Source organism: Xiphophorus couchianus, chromosome 5, assembly GCF_001444195.1.
Source record: "Xiphophorus couchianus chromosome 5, X_couchianus-1.0, whole genome shotgun sequence".
In the NCBI taxonomy this organism is placed as follows: Eukaryota; Metazoa; Chordata; class Actinopteri; order Cyprinodontiformes; family Poeciliidae; genus Xiphophorus; species Xiphophorus couchianus.
The window spans coordinates 26,271,097-26,276,874 of record NC_040232.1 but is presented as its reverse complement, the minus strand read 5'-3'; positions in this window follow the sequence as shown (position 1 = coordinate 26,276,874).

Below are 5,778 nucleotides of genomic sequence, written 5' to 3'. Positions count from 1 at the left end.
CAGAAAATAATATACAAAGCTTCAGATATTGTTTGAAAACCTAACCCTACTTTTACCTTTACAACTTTCTCCCTAACGTTTCTGCCGTGTTCCTTAGTCTTCATGATGCTGTTTGTACTCCAACAAACCTCTGAAGCCTTCACAGACCAGCTGGATTCACACCGAGATTAAATTACACACACTTGAACCTTATTTAAAAAGAAGCTTGTTTCTGATTTTCATTTTGTCATCTTTTTTTTTTTTTTTTTCATTTTTACTTTGAAAAGCACATTTCAATTGGAAACCTCAATAAAAACCCACTGGAGGTTGTGGTTGAAATCCAACCAAAAGTGAAAAAGTCCAAGGGGTGTGAATATTTTTTTCTTTTTTTTTTTTGCAAGCGGCTGTAACACCGAAGTAGGGAGAACGCATTGCGGAGCTTGATAGAACCCAACCAACCAGAGCGAGGAAGGATTTCCCAGCTGGAACATTTACATCGCATCATATTTGGTGTTTTGACATGTTGGCCTTTGTTTCCTCTCTCGGAGACCCTCGGCGACCGCCGCACACAGCTTTAACAAGATGTTGTGACCTCTTAAGCAGAGGCACTTGAAAGTATTCTTCTTCTGTTCAGTGGTCCACAGAGGCCAAGTTCTTGCCAGGGATTATCAAAGTTAACAGGATTTTAATAGGCCCACGGAGACCGGTAAAGACCCTACCAGGGCCAGGTAGTGCCGTTCCCCTGCACACACACCCACACACACACACACACCCCTCTGTGTGCTCCTCTAATGCAGTCAGGCAGCACTTGCAAGGCAGTGGCTAAATAATAAACAGATGGCTACTACCAGATACAGCCAGAGAGCTCCCTCTTAGCCCCCTAGTAAAAACCACAAAGGCGGCCCAAAATCCAGCGACAAGCTATTAAAGGCGACATGCGATTTGCAGGCCGAAATGTAATTGTGACCCTCCACTGTAAAAATAAAATTTTAAAAATGTACCTTTTTGGTGTTTCTGAATCATTCACAGCTGATATATGGAGAAAAGAAGTTCTTTGAGCTATGATCAAAAAAACAAAACAAGGAAACAGTTGGTGAAGAAGCTACAAGCCTATACATATTTATGGCTCAGTGTTTTCTTTGTAACTCATTTGTTTTCCTTGTTAACAAAAACTGCTGCAGTTGTTTCTGGAAAAAAAAAAGATCTCATTTGAAACCATCAGTCATTAAAAGCGTTAAAATAAATCCGAGCTAGCTAATTCTTTCTGATTAGAAAGTAGCTAAACATGGTGGCTTAATCCTCATTTGTAACAGGTAATAGGTAAGGCTGATATGTTTTTTTTCTAATCAAGAAATACATTCAGTGAATGTTAAACTGTCATAAAACAAGTGCTTGCCAAAAATGTTTGCATTGGAGGAAGAATTCAGGCGCTATTTTAAGTGTTTAATTAGTTTAGCAACAGCTAGTAGCTTAGCATAGTGGTGAAGCTAAAGTCAAACTTTGAACAAGTCATGAATTAAAAAGGTATGTTGGACAGTTTTGTACACAAACCTGGAAAGCTGTAGAAGTTTGTCAGTTTTTAGTGTTACTGGATTGCAGTCAGAAGGTTGTCGGTTCGATTCCAGCTTCCGCTACCTGTTGTAGTCTCAGGCATCTAACAGCTCATTGCCGAAGGGAGACAACACAAAATAGTTGCGTTTTGACAGATGTCCGGCTATCAAAGTCTGTCTTTAGTAGTCTGTAGATTACTTTGTCATGTTATTGTGTGTGAAAGTAACAGTGGAAGAGGGAAAAGACTGAGAGAAGGAAACGTACTTATTACTAGTACTACTAACTAAATTTCCTCCATCCAAATCAGACCATCCTGATTTCTCCTTTCTTTAATTTTAGAGTAATTTTCGTCATACTGAAATCATCTGGTGGTTGGCCCAGCCAACCATTGAGAGAGGTGAAAATGTTCTTCAAACCGATTCGTTGTAGCTCATTTCTTTTCTTGTTTCATGGCTGATACTCTGACAAATGCTGCTGTGAGAGGGACCTGTGAGGGTTCTGCTCTTCAGTTCCTGTCAAGTACGAAATGTTTTCGCCAGGAAGAACTTTGCTCTTGCCACCTTGGGTAAAAAAACCCCAAAAACAAATGGCTCTGAGTCTGATGTAAGATATTGGTCTCTAGATCAGACACCAATAATAGTGGAGAAGAAAACTCTTTCTTTTTTGCTTTTTTTTCCTCGTTGCTGTTTGAAAAAGAGTCACCAGAGGTAATGTCAGGTAAAACAGCAACAGAGCTGCTAAGTCTTCAACATTGTAGACTAGCTTAGAGATTAAATGAATGCTAACATCAAACCTTTGAGTAAACCTTTGAACCTTTCAGTCACTGGCGATAAATATTTTAGCTTTGGACATTTCAAAAGATGTCCAAATTCATTCAGATTGTCCCTCCTGCATGAATTTGTTTAGAATCTACACAAGTACAATTTTACACTTTTCTTTTTTTTCAATGGCTCAATCATACCGCTACGTTTTTACATGCAGCAAAGACATAGAGCTTACACATTTTGATAAAAAAAACAAACAAATGTTTTGAAAATTTTAGTTTTCCCTTTTCCTTATTTATCATTTAGAGAAAAACGAAAGTGGCATGCCCTCCTTATTTATGAGTAAAGCTTTGCTTTAAGTATTACTTTTATAGACAAGAGCCTTTTATTTCCAGAGGGTTTTGTTCACAAAGCAAACTGCTGATCAACTTTCTTTGCTGATAGACTTTACAAAAAAAAGAAAAGAATCATGGTCCTAATTTTATTTCCTCCCCCCCTGTTGGATTATTGTATTTATACAAACAGGCTGGCCTCTTTTCACTGTTCCTGTTGCAATAATCCATGCACTAAACCTCCTTTACAAGAAAAGGCTTATGATGCGAACCTTGTCATATTCAGCACCTGTCAGCAAAATGACCACTGTAGCAGGCCAAGCCGGGAAAGTGGCCTATTCATTATCCTAATCTCATTAGTTAAGATCTGTTAAGTAGAGACTGGTTTTAATGCATGCTTTTTCCTTTTAATTATTGGCCATAAATACATTGGAGTGCATTAGGGCCTCAGGGCGAAGAGCAGAGCAGCTCCTAATAGATTAGGGGACAAGCACATTATCTAAATGTACATATCTAACTAATCATGCATCAGCCATAGCCATGTGAGCTTTGTGACATCAATTGCAGTTTGACATTTGACCCCAGCTTTGGCCTCTCAGAATTATCTGGGCGAAATTGACGTCAGGATTGCATCAGGTTCCTCTTAACAATCTGCCCGCTTTCTTTTCCCGTAACGATTAGAGCCGCGTTGCTGCTTCTGAAAGAAAACAGATTTCTTTTCCCCCTAAACTGCTTCCTGGTTAATCATGTTGGGGATTAAATTATTTTAGGATTAAGAAATGCACTGTGCTGTAAGTCTGATGATCTCAGAGGGAAATGTGGTGTGTTTTTTTTTCTTCCCATAATTTACAAGTTGGTAAAAGATCAACCGTGCTCTCGCTTTCTCTTCCTCTCAATGGCCTTAACGTGAAAGATCCAACAACGTTGCTTAAAGATGATTGACTTGGTAGCAACTCCGTCGTGACACGAGATTCAGACATAAGATACTCTGAGTTTCAACTATATTTTTGTCCTATGAAGGAGATTGTTTATGATCATATCCATTGGCTTTAGACTAATACAAATTATCCTAGTTTACCCAATCGAAAGCCATTAACAGCAAGTTTATAATCAATAGATTAAACACAATTGGTAGCAGCAGTAAGACGCGACTTTAGACACTCGACAGTAAAACATAAATTGACACAAACCCGAAAATGGGTTTGTGTGAACAAACAATTCATTTTCATCTCATACAATGGCGTTCATAGTGTGAAAAAACGGAGACTGTGTTGGTTGCAGCGGCTTCCTGTCTGACAGTTGCGTGAGAAACCAGACCAGAGTGCACAGCTAAATAATTAATCCTGAAAGCTGAAAAAAAATATTAAAAATCCATTAATTTATCAAATACTTGAAATACCTTTTTGTAAGTTTGGCAACTGGCTAACTAGGAGCTGAGCTAGCATTATCCCTCGACTCAAGCGACACGCTCCGTAGCAGCAACTGTCTAACTTTGTAGCCGCGTATGCTAGGTAGATAAATCTTAACCAGGAAGTATTAAAGCTACATATGTATTTGAGGATATGTTGCTAGGATTTTACAGCAGCTTTCTGAAACCTGGGAGTTTGGTGGGACAGAATATAACTTGTTTGTATCAAAAACACACAGAAGGAATCTTTTGAATGTCAGCGTAAGACACTTTATGAAAATTGGCCATTTTTAGAGAGGGTTTCAAGTATTCGCAGATTTGAGCTTTTCATGGGCTGCTGTCGAACCCTGAGGGTCCCCTGTATGTATTTCAAGTCCAAACTCAGTCATCTTAGGAAATGAAAAGCTGTTTTGTCACTCCCACATGAAACACATATTCAGGCTACTGTACATCACAATCCAAAAAAGTAGTAATAATTTTTTTTTCTCGGTTTCTTGATAGTTTATGGGTTATTTTGCTGTTTAATTGCTATTATACTAATTCTCAATCTTTGAAACCAGTACATAAGTGGGAAGAATTTTGCAGTATTGTAGAACATGGACACCAGGAAAGAACTACCTGGAAATACTAACCTTTTTCTATTTTTTTTTTTTTTTGTAAATATACAATATGTTTTTAAATGAAACAGTCGCAAATCAGTATGGACCAAAATCATTCGATTATGGACTTTTCTTCCATAATCTAGCTGCCCTCCTGTTATGCTACATCATGGCTTCTGCTGATAAAGCCAGGAGAAAAGTTTTGGACTAAAGTTCCGGCCAAACCTGCATCTGCTCCTAATCCTTTTATTACATATCAAAGTCCAACACAGCAATCCGCAGCACATTTCCGCCTCCGTATGAAATCGGGACTCCTCTGTAGTTCTTCTGGAGTTGCTCACCAGTCATGGGGTCAAACAGGTTCCTTCACACGTAAAACACGTTCAGCATCATACACAGGCATGCAATAAATCTACTGTACGTTGGTTGCATGTTCCCATGAGACGTTCGGCGCTTTGATGCCGCCGAATGTGCTTCCCCATCTCCACAGCTGTATTTGTTGAAGCGCAGACAAAGATTATGAGCTTTCAGCATCCACGTACAGTTGGATCGCCGTTTGAAACGGCGGGCCGTTCGCGCACAAACGCAGTAATTACTGTCTTGTGTTCAGATGTTAAACACAGGTGATGCATCCACCCGCGTTTCCTCCCCTTTTTAATTGCCGCACGTCTGACAACACGCTCATATGGGTACATTAACTTCCTGCCGGCCGCCTCTCCGTCGTTATCAGGAGGCCCCGTGCGTCACGGGCTCGTTCGTTCAAAGCAATTATGGCTCGGCCAACATGTGCGGATGGATGTCTGAGAGCAGCAGGTCATAACGGTGATATTGTATTGGCCATATTAGCCAGTCAATGCAAGCCCAGGGCAGGTTGATTTAATTACACCATAATACACGAGCTTGATTAGCCTGGCTTTTCTCCCCCCCCCCCCCCCCCCCCCTGCCCCTGAGCAAATACAGACTGTATGTCATAATTATAATAATGGGGCAAATGATGAACGGTTCTAAGTAATATCCCTTTGTGGTTTGTCACTATTAATCATAGCAGTGATTTTTTCTTTCTTCTCGGATTTCAGTATCCGCGCAGCGCCCTGCGGTGCTGAAATTTATTGGATTTTGACACACTGTAAGGAGGGAATGAAAAC